Source organism: Lethenteron reissneri, chromosome 23 (assembly GCF_015708825.2).
Source record: "Lethenteron reissneri isolate LAM-NWPU_2019-01 chromosome 23, ASM1570882v1, whole genome shotgun sequence".
Taxonomy (NCBI): domain Eukaryota; kingdom Metazoa; phylum Chordata; class Hyperoartia; order Petromyzontiformes; family Petromyzontidae; genus Lethenteron; species Lethenteron reissneri.
In genome coordinates, this window is record NC_083801.1 from 16034847 (window position 1) to 16051359 (window position 16513).

Sequence of the window (16513 nt, forward strand, 5' to 3'; positions counted from 1 at the left end):
ACCTACCCATTCATTCAAGTAGAAAATCCCGTGGTGGGTCTTAGGCCAAAATAAATAGTGCATACAAATTATTCAACGCACGTAGTACATTAACAACTCATATCTTATGCTCAAAATTGTGACAGTAATAAATACGCTTCATAATTACATTGCAACGTTGTGTAGAAAGAAAAAAAACAAACGCAGGAAAGTTACAACAGAACAAACGGTAACGTCGACCACATTCAGTGTGTAACAGAGTGGCCTTAATGAATGACAGGTATTATTCAGCAGGCGGTGAAAGCAAGCGGTTGGCTATGGCTATCCATTTGTTTGTGCGTTGGAGCTAATAATGTGTTCCAGGGCAAAAAGGGGGGTGTCGTTCTCCATTGCAGTGGCTAAAAAAGCAGTGGGCCAGCGGATTTGGAAGAAAGCCGAGTGCTCAGATAAGATCTGAGGGGCTGGGAGAAACTTTCCACACTCCCCATTGAGGCAGGGAGAGTCCGTCTTTGTTCCTTTTGTTTGCGCAGGTGAGTGCGATGAGAGAGTGACACCTTCAGGTACTATGCATGAAGATTGATATTGGTAATTAGACGCCCCTGGCTTACGTGTGGTTGGGGGGGGGGCGGCAGAGGTCTGTCAAGTAGAACAGCGTTTACATGCTTTTTGCAGGCAACAGGATCAGTCGAGGGAATTTAGAGACCGGTGAGAAGTCTTCTGCGGGGCCCCATTACCTCAGCAGAGAGCTTGAGAGGAGTGTGGTGAGGATGGCGGTGAGGTGGTGATGTGGGGGTGTGAAGGTGAAATACAAGAAGCGACGTGAATGTGTTACTAACACCGAGGGCACTTCATTACAGGTCTATGTTCAAGGTAAAACATTCACCTTTATTTAAACTTGCGTATGGCAATAGACTACTGGCATATACGGCATTGTATTGTTGTATATATGTATTTTCTGAGTCGTAAAAAAAAAAATTCTCGCAAAAAATAAAGTATTTACAACAACTTACTCCATAAAGGTAAGTTTTAAGAATATAGAAATCTACAGTTTTATCATTATTTGCTTAAATAAATGAGTAGAAATTAATATCGGGTTTGTAAAATATGCAGCCGCAGACTTGTTTGCTTTTGTTGCGTTATGACGGTGCTCTAATCTATCTGGCGCATTATAACCAGTCACGCGTATTAAGTCAGCTCGTGCCCAGCGTTTCTCCATCAATGGAAAAGCCTTGTGAGCCGGAAAATGAGTCTTCAAATGTGTCTGCATTTTCTCGTGCTATTTATTTTGCTGAAACGGTAAATAGAGAAATAAATAAATACGAGCCACAATTTACACATTGTGATACAAAGCTGATTTTTCCATATTGATGTTAACACGTCAAGCCAACAAACCAATATTAGGCAACCATTAGATCTCCACGATATTGGCTTTTTTTTAAAACGTTCGTAAATTACAATTACATTCATGCATAGCAGTCTGTGGACTGTGAACAAGGAAATTGAAACATTTCTATCGAAAGCAATCGATGCTTCACTACTAAAAGAGTTAACGCAATAAAACCAAACAATTTGATACTTTGATTATTGGGTTTTACACCTTAAACAATTCTATAGGATGCTTGTTTTCTTTCTCGACGAGGTGAATCTCAAGCATCTGATTTCTCTGGTTTCTAATTATTGACTCAAATTAGAATAGATGGAGCAGCATCTGATCTGGTATCACATTAGTAGTGGCCGGACAATGGAATCAATGCAATTTGTCACCGGGCAATGCATCCATCCACTGGCCTCTGGGTGAATGATGTGCCTCATACTTTGCACCGGACTGAATAGCGTTATTCCGAGGCCAGACCCATCCTGCATTGTCAATTACTTCTTGTCAGAGTAACTGGAGATTATTTTAAATCGGCAAGGCAATTTTGGTTATTTGCTTTATTGGACCAAAGCTTTCTTATATATATATATAATCGTTGCTAATAAAGCATGACTATTTTATAGGTGATATTAGCAACAATTTTGATGGATCATAGCAATAAAACCACTTATTTAATTGTTTCAATATAATCACCTTAATCCATCTACCCAGCTCAATGCAGAGCAGACATCCATGGCACAACTAAATGCATTTTACAGCAATTAATTCACTTTGGGATAACTGCAAAAATTATGTGACACTGAAGCACTTTACGAGTATATACTGCAATACATGGATTCAAATATTTGCATGTATGATGCTGAAAAAGACGTTATAACCCCAGATATAAATTGGTTTATTTTTATTCCAAAATAGTAATTGAATGAGATTGCATGTGGTAATGGCATTTCATACAAGTATATGTTTTCACAAGTAAACACATGATTGGTATTTTAATAAAAAGCAAGATTTGTTCTAAAAGCTAGTTTGGAAATATCTAAACGGTCATCACCCAATATTTTTTTAACATTCTGAAAATAAACCCTACACATACGTGCACAATAATACCGGAATATTGTAACAGTATCCTACATTTCTATTTCACACCATATAACAATTTCAAGGCACACCAAATCTTAAATGATCATTAACGATTTATTTTGCATTTCCTGTTTTTAAAGTCAACCTTGACATTGCAGAATTTCCATTGGAATGACACGCACAAATAGCAGCGCAGTGCTCAGTCTTCAATCGTCTCTGCACCTTAAACTGGCTCTCTCACCCCACCTTCATCCCATAAGCAATCCTGTTGCCTGCACCTCTGAAAATGTATCCTGCTTGTGATGAATGGTCAGTGTGCATCTGCTGGTCTCAACGGGCCGCAAGTGAACCACACTAGCTAGCAGCGGCAGTAATTGCAGATACAATTTTTCGTGTGTTCTGCAGAGTTACATCATCCACTGCAGTGGCCCAGAGGTAGCGTATTTGCTGATTATTACAAATGTTACCTTTATACGTAGGGTATTGTAGCCAATACTACGATTATTCATATTTGTTTTTGGGTTAAGCCACGTAGTCGTTTTGTGTCAGATTTTTGGTGATTAACACTCCACAACATTTTCACAAGATACAATTCAGTAACGAATACTTTTAAGCCACTGGTGAGCATTATTGTTCAGATTTTGATAAATACATTGGCATATATCAATAATATCTTTGTAAATGTCACAGTTTTGTCGTGTGGTGGAGGGTTAATGACAAAAAGTTTGGTATAAAATTACCCACGTTGTTGAACAAAAAACAAATATGGATTGCGTTACAGAAGTTAGTGGTTAGGGCCCCATTGCAGCCCTGGTTAATGTCTTCTGCTTCGATCCCTTGATGCTCCAAAATTAGCAAATAAAAAAAAAATACCTTAAAATAACAAAATTGAAAAACACGTAACAATTTTTGCACCATTCTGCAAAACTAAGCAGGAACCTCATGAAAATAAGTCTTGAGACTCAGTGAGGCTTTCCTGGATAAATGTAAAACAAAACCACTTAAATTACCCGTCTTCAGCTTATCAATGTTTGTAGGTTGTGTATCTATATTAAGCCTTTAAATAGTGTCTCGAAAGGGCCACAAATTATTGACACGTTCCTCTATTAATAATAAAACGGTATTAACTTGAACGATAGTCTGCACAAAACTTAGTCAATGCGCGCTTATGAGCGAATCAAGTAGCCATTTAAAATTAACACGTATATTTATATAGTTTTAAAGATATCGAGTAATTGTCATTTGCCATAGACATATGCATTGTTCACAAACGCAATGGTGTTTCCTGAGGGCTTATTCTACAGTACTGCTGCAGGAGTTCATATCCCCATGCTTTATACATTGCTGGGCATAGGTGGGCTGATCCTAATTAGCTGAAGGTTTGTTTACCCTCATACATCACCCTAACCAACGTTCGCTCCCCCCCCACTTGCAATGCGAGCCTTATAAGCATCCTACCTCGCTCTGCCATGTACTAATGTTTTTGTTCACGGTATTTGTAATTGGGAATTGTAATGGAAATGTCTGCATATTAACAAATGTGGAAGCCTGGCCTTTAATTTGTTTAAGTCGTACATTGTCGCCTTGGACAGCTTTATGAACTACGGATTGGTGAAACAATGACTCTGTGGGTGCTTCATCACCGTCTATTGGATTTGCAATTTTAATTTGGTCGTGTGGTGTGAGCAATGTACAGACTTTCACTTTCAGTGTTCACGCATGTCATTTCCTTCCATTTTGCAATGATTGCATTTTCACTTCTGTTAAAAAGCTTATTTTTTTTTCTATAAAAACATTATTTTTACAAAAAACAATCTCAGCAACCATACTGTAGTTGGCATGAAATATCCATGTGTATTGTTTTACATTAATACAGTAGTGCATACTTTAAAGATGAAACAATGTATGCAATTTATTTTCTGTACGAATACTGGAATGCGTTTAGGCTATATTGACATGCATTGGTATATGCAGACTCAAAAATAAAAGGTCAAGATTATGATATTAAGTAGTGACAAGTGTGATGAATTCTGCGAAGCTTTTATTCATGGCAATGTCTATACACGTCTGTACATTAGCATCTCAGCTGGAGGGGGCGGGGGAGAGCAGTGTCTTATGGCGAGTCGACAGAAGCGGATACCTTGCCCCTCATCTGTGCTTTAGCAAACATGCTTTATGACGTCCCCTTTAATGCATTCATGGGATCCTCACTGGCTCCCCAGTGGGGGGTTTGCCCAGTGTTTGTCCTCGGTGCTGAGCAGACAGCCACGAGAAGTAGAAGAGGATGGGGCTGCGAACACAAAAAGGCAGCGCTGTCCCCTCCTCTGCCTTGCTACTTTCCATGAGAATGGATCAGCTTAGGGAGATGTGTCCACATTCAGGCGGCCGGACCACAGATTCGCTTCGTTGCTTCTCTGTCGCTGGGCCTTGTCGCATCGGCTGCTGCTAGGAAACTCCCCCCCCCCCCGGCTTTGTCACTTGCTCTCCCCATTTTCATGCGAATCACTTCATGCCATGCCTCGTCTTCTTTTGCTCCCATCTCATTGTCTCTGCTCTCGCCCCATTGTTCTCAGAGCGAAGTGCCATTTCCAACGAGGAAAGGTGAAGAAATTATCGCTACAGTCATTAAATTATTCCTCTGTTTTTCATACGAGTGTGGATTTGCTTCTAGTTTGCGTCATTTGTTTTCCTAATTGCATGCAACATATTTAATTTTCACATTTAGTCCTAAAATGGATATATATAAACCATATATTGTAAAACATATTTAATACAAAACACATAAATACGCACCATATCATACAGGTATCAGTAGAGTGTAATTGAGTTAATTTATTTGTAAGCACTTTACACTGTGTGTATATGGTGCATATGGAATATTTTACTTTGAATCACCACAAATTTTTCATAGTGTTACACTAACTAGATAGCTTTTTTGGATAGCATTTTAAAAAACTACTAATTTTATCCAAGTTTTGGAAACATTCCTGTTACAGAATACCGTTTCTGCACACGGACCTTATTTTGCAAGACACTCCCAACAGAGGCTAACCTTGTCGTGCAGGATTGTTTGACGTTGCTTATTTTAAATGACAAAAGTAAATGTTGTTAAAGCTGATCCTGGAAAAGACAAATACCATTGTCTGAATTTCGTTCATCATTAAAAGGCATTTTAGTCCAGGCGAAACGGAGTCATCTAAGCTCTCAAAACGCTACGAACGAATAAATACAAAACTAGGAATGATCAAACCCATCTATAAAAGTGAAATGGCTTTAATTAGAGGACATTACTCACCATGCCATGGTTAAACAAAAATGGTACACCGACATAGCAAAATAGAACACAAACTCAAAAGAGTATGCGAAGAAGTATGGAATTACACTGTGAGAAATGTGGGTTAAGGAGCATAACACAAATGAGACTTTATATCGACTGTTAAGAAAAAATTGACTTTGGCAAGACACATCGCCGCTAGGGATGATAGCCAATGGACGAGACTGGGGACGGAATGCCAGCCAAAGGAGCTGAATACGACGGGAGTCAGCCGTGGAGAATTGAGTTGAGATCAACTCATGCGTAGGAGCGAGATGGACATTGGCATCGCGACACTATGAGAGATGATTACAGTGTGGAGAGGCCTTCATCTCGCAGTGGCTGCTGCTGATAATCATGATGATGGCTGTCAGATTCACCAGAATTACTGGCTTCCCAACAACTTCAAAGTCATATACTTTACGACCTGTATGCGCATACCAGCGGAGGGCATTGCGTAAATCGAACGCGTGCCATGCAACAAACTTAGAACGCTATTCGTAACTATCTGCAAAGGATCACCGGCCATTGTGTTTAAAATATCATTGCAACCCTTCAATAATTCAAAGAGTGTTTTGGAGGTGATCTTCGCTCGAGCAACGCGTGCATCGGCGGTCCGCGCATCTAAATGCTCGCGAGATGACATTTGTCGTGGAAAAAAAAAACTCGTCCACGCGGAAGATTCTAATGGCTCCTCCTAGGGATGTTAATAATTTACAGTCCTTCGTGTTGCCATGCAACGAGTGTGCCTGTGACCATCGGCGCCCTCTTAACAGCCGGCCGGCTCTGACAAAACCACCACCGCCCCTGCCACAATTAAATGCCACCCCCACCCCCCACACTGCCGGATTCTTCGTTGCACATGCTGGAATGTAATGCTGGCACCACACTCACGGTGGGTAGTAGCATCCATCCGCCATCCCCCTGCCTAAGAGTGAACAACAAAAACAGTGCAGAAATCTAGTTTCGGTTTTTGTGTGTGTGCCGTTATGGTATCGATTGTGGTGTCCTTGTGGTCTTGATTGTGGTAAAGCTCAGTTACGTGTAATTTGACATCGATATTAAGTAATGCTAATGCGCAGGATTTCGCGGTTGTGGCTGTACAGCTCTCTCTCTGATGTGTTTTCTGGCTGTACCGCGTGTTGTTTGGCTCGATGTCCGACGTGTTTGCTCCACTTGCCGAAGAAAGATCCCAGCACGTGCAGCAAAACGTCGGACACCGTGTGACAACATGCGGTGCAGCCCTCAAACTCATTGCACAGCTGTCACGATTGAGTGGCCGGCAGCAAAAACATATCCTCGCTTAGACAGTGACTTTGGATACTCAATATTTTCCAGCAGTCATTGAACATCTTATCACAAAGTTTTCAATCAGTTACAGAAACCGTGTGGAAAATGTAACAACCAATCAACTAAACTATTCAGTTCCCCTGTTATTTATTTTGAAAGATGCCATCAACTGCTGGTGTTTTGTTATTTAAAAAAAATTCAGAAAAAGGAGGCAATGCATTTTTAGTGGCACCTTTGGGTTTCAAATAAAGGACTGTTAAGCAATGCCATAGATTGTGAATGATGAAACCACATCTTAGATTTTTACTTAAATTCAATCACAACTGGACTTTAAAATATTCCCTGAGGAAGCATTATATCAGTGTCTTACAATGCACGAATACCTGAAGTTGTGACAGTTCAACAATCGGACATATTAGTTACTTCAAATGTATATCATTTACAGACCTTTATCAATTAACTAACTAGATGTAGGCCTCCCCATGGCATGTCCATCGTGGGCGTTGTTTGACTATACTTCACCATATTTCACCATATCAGTGAGTGTGGTTGATGAAGATGTGGGAGGGCCAGCAGTGGTTGCGACATCACTCACCACTGATGTAAGCTGTGGCCATGAAGTGAACTCAGGTTACCAAGTTCATAATGAAGCGCGCTAACTACTGCGCCACTGCTCCAACGATGGTAATGGTAATTGTTGGAGCGGTGGCGCAGTAGTTAGCACACCTCCGATTGGCTACGCACGAAAGAAGCTATTCATAATATGATATGTAGTAATTAAGGTTTGTAATAGACGGTACTGACTTTGAAAACAGCAACGGTCAAAAACAAATAAAGATATTAATCTTGGTGCAAATCTATGAAAAGGTAATTGCTGTTGCCTCAGCTGTCATCCTCAAATCTGTTCTATAGTTGGCTTTAAAGCCACACAGTAATCCTTTAGAAAATCTCGGCATGTAAGCCGTTTATATTCTCATTGTAATTTCGGGTTATAGACTGGCTGGACAGTACGTAAATTATGGCCGTGGCTGATTGTGTACCTCAAGAGGTTTTGATAATATTCTATTTCAGGAAACACATGCGCAAACATATGTGCTACGATGATTTGTGTGTAATTTGTAATACTCGAGTTTTGGCAGCCCACGGCCACCTTATTCGAGCTCCTACGGAGGTATTCTCGGCGCTTCACGCCTCTACCCCCTACGTGTGCCGATACGACTGGGTTGTACCTCAAAGTTGAATAGATATTTTCAATTTCACCGTCCATCCAAAATAAATGCTCAAAAAATGAAAAATTACGTATTTCTGGGTAATGGATGAAACAATCATTGATGAAACAATACTTACATTAATCGTACTGATTCAGAAGACTCTTATAACTTCGTTGACGGACAAACATACAAATGGGCGAACGGAACGCCGCGTTTTTTTATAATAGATAAGTAGCATCTTTAGAAGTTGCTTATACAGTATACTTATTGATTGCGTTGCTTTGAACGTTTACATTTAATCGGCATCTATTTGTGATCCCTCATTCATAATAGTCGTGGTGCGAGAAAGTAATATGCATTCAAAGCTTTTAAAACTAGGCAAGTGCAATACCAGCCCATCTGTTCCATTTTTCCCCAAGTGCTCTAAATCTGGTGCTGCCACCTTCTGTCAACCTCCCATAAAGCAGATTTGGACTGAAGGCTGAACAGAGATGTAGTGTGCCTTGGAGCAATTTTTTGTGTGCCATGAATCATAAAATGTAAATAATGCATTTGCTGCATTAACCATGTTATTTGTTTTTGATGCATTACGTTTCTAGGCTTCATTGTAAATTATTGAAGTGTTTCATTACATATACTCTTCTACAAACATTTTTTTATGGCAAAAAGTAACAATAGGCTACCTTGATATAGCCAGTGAAAGCTTTGGATTATCATTAAGCAGCTTACTTGAACACATGCCCGTGTAACTACATTTTTGTAAGTCTAAGTCATACTATGAGGATAACATACGCCTTAAGTATAGTTTATACTAAAACCATATACGATGGAGCAATTGAACATTGCAAATTAACAATGACAACATGAAGCCTTTTGGAGAAGGTTACTCAGATTTTTGCATCTGACAAAGATAGCACGCCCACCTAACGTGTCCTTGGCTCCTTGAGAATGACAAGTTAACAGGCAGGTATCAAAACCATACGGTGCTAAATGAAAGGGTGTTTGATAGGCGCATAAAAGGGTATCGCTATAACATGTCATAAAATTGGTAACAGGATGAGCAAAGCAGCACCGCCATTTACTGGATTAAGCGTGATCTGTGGAGGGGACCAAAATTAACAAGCCATCTGTGTGATTGGCATCACGCGCGCTCCTTGCTCATCCCTTACAGAAAATTGATAGGATTTTGACGGCAGACGGCTCCCGTAGGCTCCGCGAGCCTCTCAGCAGAAATGATGGACTGTCAGTTTAAATATCGGGTGCCTCTTGTCGTGAGGTCCCAAGAGCGAGCCGCCTAATAGCTATCCATTACAGAATTAGGCAGGACTGATGGGCCCAAGGAAGGATGAGCCCAGCCACTGTGCGGCATGAAAAGCTTTGTCTAATGGAGTACTTACGGCAGATCACCTCACTAGTGGAGGTCACGGCCTCAGCTTCAATACAGTTGAAACGAATTTACACAGCTCCACTTTAGTGCAAGTGGAGGCAGGCGGACAGATACCAGGCGCTCCGCCACCAAGTTGCATCTTCACTTTGGCGAAGGGTTTTGTACAAACTGCCTGCAATAAGTGGCAACGGGGATGGAATCAATGAAAGATGTAATTCCATTATGTGAGGTTTTTAAATATGTAAATCAAGTGAAGATCATGTAAAATATCGCCAAGGTAATACCATTGCTGTGTTGTCACAAGCTTTGTGCTTGGGTATCAGCATTCTAATTATATCCCACAATGCATCACTGATTCAATTTCTCTGAGGTCTTTTAAGGAAATTATACTTTAACTAATACCATTACAGTCATTTATTCTTGCAGCTCCTGGGCCAAAGGTTTTATCAAACAGACAAAAATATACCAGCACATTAAAAAATAATAATGCTAATACAAATATACAAATAGACCTATTGTGGTGGTAGAAAAGGTTAGATCTTACAGCATTAGGAAGATACAGCTTTCTGGGTTCTCGCTCATCTCTTAGACCAGAGTTCAAGTCCTGCCAATGCCCGCGTGTGATTGGAGACAGACTGAATCAACCCGATTCCCAGCAGGCCTTTTGTAAGCATGCTCGGTTTTCACCGCTCTCGAAAACAAATTCAATGAAACATATAAAACAACTTGCATCAATTCCATGATGATATGGCTCTGTTGCTGTCAACCGTGCATTGTACAGGGACGGGCTAGCGGGCACCCCGAGCTTATGAGACAAATGTCTGCCTTCTGCACTGTGGCCAGTCGTCTTTGAGTACAGCACTGCATCGCGCTCTTATTGTCAGGCGTAAACTACATTGTTTTTAATTGAACATGTGGAAGGATAAATTATGAAACAGATTTACTCAAATGTGCTCCTCTTATAAATCACGTCCATTGAAGACCATCTGTCCTGGATATGGCTGCTTTTTCCTGCAGTGTGCATCTATATGTGTGTGTGTGTGTGAATTTTAATCAATATAGAGTAGACCATAAAGCAAATCTATGAATATTCTACAGCAGATGAGAGCCACTTCATTTTGATGGGCGCCATAAATTACGAGTGCATCTCTCAGTCTGTCCTAGTTTGCACACCAAAAAAAGGCAATCTGCATTTGAAACGCAAAACGTTGAACAAGCAGCACAAATCACTCGGTGGCTGTTCTTAAGCCAAAAGTGACCCCTTCGTTCATGGAGGGTTTGGGGGGGGATGCATTACTGCCTTGGTTACGCTAACAAGGAGAGAGGGCCCTCAAATCTGAAAAGCTCTCTTGTGGAACGGCATTGAATTGAGCTGATCTGTGTAATATAAATCTTGTCCTCTGTCTCTGGTGCTGAATCGGAACTTGACCCAAAAGGTTAGCCGACATCCTAAGCCTTTCAGGGAAGTTGTTACCCGGCACGGTGCCCGAGAACCCCAATTGTGTTTGCTCACGGCATGCCTGCTATGGTACTTAGCGCAAAGCAGCACGCTTAAGCAGCACAAGTGATTCGTCAAGTATGCCCAGCCACACTCATTTGATTTGCGGAGTCGTTTTTTGGCGTGTAAACTATTTATTTTTCATGTTAGTTCAGCTCCAGCTAGTTGCGTGGTGTCAGACAGGTAGGATTCTTGTGCCAAGATAACGTGCAAGGGTTATCCAAAACTTAGCAACTTAATTGAGTGCTCTGTTAACGTACATAATTCATTGAGATGCATATATATTTTCCGTGCATGATAGAGAACAACCTGTGAAATAAATATGCGTTTAGTACAACGCATAAATAAGATATTACTTGTTTTGAAAGCCCATCACGCTTGCTGAAGAAAACAAATAGCGACAAACATGAATGATTAATCATTTTTTGTAAGTTTCAAAGAGCAAACAACAGACTTAAAACTTGTGAAACAAAAAATATATTTAAAAAAATACTGGTTGCATGGCTTCTACATCTTCATAAGCCAGTTTCAGAACCGTGTGTACTCTAATTGCTGAGTACCATGCTTCACTGCATGCACTAACGAGCTGTCTGCTGACGACCACTGGATTAAGCAGGGGGAGGGGGGGATTGAGGAGTCCTGAGATGGGGCAATGTCTTTATCTACCGCACCCCCACCTTCCCCAAATGAGGCTCCTTCCCTCCCAGAAATAGGCAGAGCGGTCTGACATGTATTGGACACCGTGTGCAACCGAGCTTGCAAATTAGGTGTTGTAAAAGAGCAAAGAGAGGAAAGCACATTTGTTTCAGATCCGTGCCTTCTTAAACCAGTCCCTGATTAAGAAGCGCTGCTTCCTGTTAGGGCGGTGCCCGTTGGTTCGTGTTGCTTGTTTACTGAGCATTTGGGATATGTCTTGTAACCCTTGTGCTCCCATGTTGCAAAAAATAGATATGCAGGAGAGCATTAATTGCACGTATGCACTGTCATATGTGGAAAACGATTGTTACTGCATGTGATTTTTATTTGCTTTAACGTACTCTGTATAAAACCCAACATTTCTGAAAGCTTTTCCCAAAAAAGTTCAATCCTAAGGGATGTTTTATAAAAAATGTTTCCCGCAATCTTGCTTATGTATAATTTCCCAGTTGCATTACTGTCATTTATATAACCTTAATTGTGTCAGTATTATGTTGTGTTTGCTGCTAAAGAACATATGCTGAATATAATATGTGGCATACATTTGTTTTTTTGCCAGTTGTCAAGCACTTGCTCTTACACAGCCAAAGAATCTTGAACTTTAGCTGGTCCAGATTTGATAAGCAGTAGATATTCCAGTGTTGATGCTATCTGCACTTGAGAAGACCATGGTACAAGTTCATTAATCCAATTCGTCACAACATAGGCAGGACATAATTTCCTCTGTGTTTGTTAAATCTAGTGTACCACCAGGTGTCTCTTACTTCCAACAGTGCCCTCAGCTGGAACAAAATAATTGACTTCGCGAAAGGACTTAGGAGAGATCAAGCTTGCTCAAGAAAATCTTTTGTTAGTGTGCCACAGCTTGGCGCCTCTAAAACATGATATTAATTGCTCAACCAGTTCAGGAAAAGTTGGCGTAAATGTAATTTATTTAAGTTGATGACTAGGACAGGATACGTAGCATTAATCCCTGTTCGAATTGATAAATCACTTTGTTCTTGGAACTAAACTGGGAAAGGTCGAAAGTCTATAATTTCGAATATTTTTTACGTGGTTTGCACAATTACTAAAAGACAATGACCTGTTTTTCTCCCAATGATAGACAAATATTCATTAAAGGGACATTTTTTTTTATAATCAGGTGAGGGCACTGGTTTATAGTGTTACTATTACAAGAGCGACCAGGACAATTACATAGTATGAAGTAAAATATCAATAATGTGCAATAACCAACACAGTATATTCTACGTCTATAGTATTGTAAATGTACTTGTTATCAAGAACAATCTGCAGGATTTAAACTAAAATAAAAACAATGGCATAATCTTCCATCTACGCTCATAGAAAATGTGATTTTAAACCTATAATTCAATGTTGACAATGCTGAGTGTAACACAATCACATAATTTCCACCATGAGGAATATGCTCTATTTTAATTGTGTATGCGATTACTTACAGCAAGAGAGGGCCTTGATAAAGCCACCTGCTTTTCCATAACCAATATAAGAGCTTGTAATTTATACCATGTGCAAAGATAGAACTGTAATTTGATGCAATTTCTGGTGCCATCTTATACGATCAAATTAGCATAGTTTAATGCCGACATAAATCTTAGATATATTCATCTAGTGTAGAGATTTGTCATTGCATTACCTTGCAAATCTATTACAGAAAAAAAATCATAACAGCAATTGGACATGCAGTCTGCACTGATGTGCAATCATGGAACTGAATATGAGATGTGACTGGAATGAGGAGTCTAGTGTTATTAAAGGCATGATTGATTTATAAGTAAATCAGCTGCAGCCATGGTACATTAAAATCATCTTAAGATGAATGTGTGGGGTCCTAAAGAGGATGCAATAATTTAATTTAAAGGAACAAAATAAGTGAATGCATCATTAATTTGATTGCAAGTATTAAACCACCGTACAGTCTGTGAGTTGGATATTTTAGTGTCCGGTTACTGTAATTGCATTAGGAGCAATGAAGAATGGAGACCTATACGGCTTTTTTTAAAATAAACAATGAAATGGTATATATTGAGAATGTAAAGATTATTTTTGTTGACTGCATAGCTATGCACTGACATACTCTTTGTGCTATGAAGCAAATGGCAATGTTCACTATGAGAAAGCATTTTTTAAAAGTAACATTGAATGACAAATTAAGTTAGATTTACCAGTATGCTCTGGTAACTGTAATCACCTCCAAGGGTACGTACAGGGCCGGATTAAGGCACGGGGGCTTTAGGGGCTGCAAGCCCAGGGGCCTCCGCCAGCAGAAGGGCCTCCAGAGATGAAGTGAAAAGTGATTTCATTTGTGAATGCTGAATTTTAATTTGTTGTTAGCCTTGTAAAAATACATTTTATTTTTCTTTAACTTTGTTTTCCTTTTGATAATATTACTTGCAGGCCTCACAGTACCTGTAGCCCAGGGGCCTACAAAATATTTATCCTGCCCTGGGTACATATCACGCAATGTGTTGAATAAGACATCTTGACAAAGCTTGACAAACCTGTCTTAGTGTTGTGAGGTGGAGTCTGAAAAATTAAAGTTAATTTATGCTTTGGTCATAAATAAATCACGCGAATCACCAATAGTTTATTTATAAACCAACGAGTGTGAAATGAGAGAAAGCATTCCTGAACAAGAATAATTTGGAAGTACAACACACGTGCGTGAAATTGTTTTGACAAATTACGTGGAATTGCTTTAACTAAATAGTGATGTGAAATGAAAGCTTTCTAAATGCTGAATGTTTATTATAAAACAACATGAGCACAATTTGTTTAATGCTATGCTCTCATTTTCTGACAAATGTCAAACCATTTTTGTTTCAAACCAAGGCTAGTTAACAGTGGTGCAATGGCACCTAGTGGACATCACATGCAACTGATGTTGCGAGTAAATTCAACTTCTGTAAAAAAAAACTGTGAAATACAAGTACTGTTTAGTGCTTCGTTTCCTGTCACACGCAGTGAAAAAAGAAACCCACCGAATTCTCACGAAAAATCCGAAGGTTTTGAACCAGCGTGCCGCTTTGTTATTACGAAGGGGTGTGGCGTCACAATGGCATGCGGTGTTTTACCATCGTCCACAAGTGGCCGAGTGAGCCACGAGGTATATGACGAGGCGAAAGGGCTTTGGGTTCGTGGGGTCAGAGCTAATGGGTTGGTACCTGAGCACCAATCGGTCCACACTGGGAGTAAAGGGCCCGGGAGGATGCAGTCCCCCCCCCACGACACAGTGACCCGATATGGTGAAGGTGGTGTCCGTTGCACTCATTAGGGCTCCGTGGCTCACGGACTCTCCTCGGACTGGTGGGGGGGCAGTGGAGGGGCAGTGGATTTGATGAGGTGGCCGCAGTTGTACCGTACCACCAGGGGTCGCAATAGGCATTGCCAGGTCACAGTCCGGCCAACCTCTTGACTTTGTGTCCATCATTCAGGCACGGTTACTTGACGTGGCTTTCCGTCTGCGGTGTGCCTTGGGGCGTGAAATATCAACTGAAACCTTGCAATTCGCTTTCGTCAATCAGACGAGGTTTAGGGGTTGGGACAAATTATAAAGGAGCTGTGTAGACGGGTCCTTCTTCAATCATTACAATATAGAAACGTGACTATAAACTTGCCTGTTTTATCAATGTACTTGAGATGAGTAGATGTGCAATGCACTAAGGGCAATGAATCGGTGTTCATGTTGCCCTCTCTGTCAGTATCCCCCACACACACCCCGGGTCTGCTACTGATCCGACCAGCGGAACGAAGTCTGCCAGATCCACGGATGAGCATCTCAAACGCACAAGCCGAAAAACTAATGTCGCGTGTTTGTCGGCAATTAATGCACATTATGTATCTTCCGTTGTCAATACCATCACCCACTGTCGGAGGAAGGACTTCCCATGCCATCGTTATCCCTCAGTCTTGCGACATCACAATTTGTCTCACGTCAGCACAGGGGCGTATTTCATCACTCCATGCTCGTGGTGGTCATCGTCTTGGGCGTATTATCTAGTTTGGCCTGCGTTGTCACCGGTCTCATCCATCATTCACCATCCCTTCTCGTGATGTGTCCTGCGTAAATCCACTTTCCTTAATTGTGAACAAGATGTTTCATGGGCATTTCTCGCCTGATCCATGTGTTCCACTTTCTGTCTCTCAGAGTGATGCCACGCTCTATCATGCACTTTTCAGATTTTTACCATTTTATGTGTTCACGTCCATGTTTTGTGACCAATGTTATATGAGGTAATATTGTACGCACTGATTGAAACATTTATTTTTCAGGAATATTTGAATTTAGCTTTTCGTTATTAAGTTCACATTGATATTCCCACAAAATAACCATCATTGTCCTCATTAAACATATCCTAATACGCTTTCAAGTTGTTTCTCTCCAATAATTACAAATTAGAGGAGACAGATAAGAAAATAAGATCTCACCGAAGTTATTTGGAGATACAGTAGATCATTTCTGATCATTAGATCGTTATAAAAACCAATGCTTCTTTCATATTACTGCTGTAGATGCAGATCAACAACTACAATGCCACATTCAGGTGGTCAAGTCAGACAATCGCGTCAGGAGCAGTGGAGTGCACTGCTGTGATGTCTCCGTATATTTAGATTGGACATTGCATCGTTATTTGTTGTACGGTCTATTCTGGATGACCACAGT

General features: G+C 40.5%; 1 protein-coding gene across 1 annotated transcript in view; it reads left to right on the forward strand.

The window, feature by feature from the left end:
• Positions 1 to 718: 718 nt before the first annotated feature.
• The window catches only part of LOC133346095 (potassium voltage-gated channel subfamily H member 2-like), a 181835-nt gene continuing 166040 nt past the window's right edge, over positions 719 to 16513 (forward strand). The window contains exon 1 of the mRNA XM_061557480.1: positions 719 to 849. The gene's annotated coding sequence lies outside the window, so the exon portion shown is untranslated. The remainder of the gene's footprint in view (positions 850 to 16513) is intronic.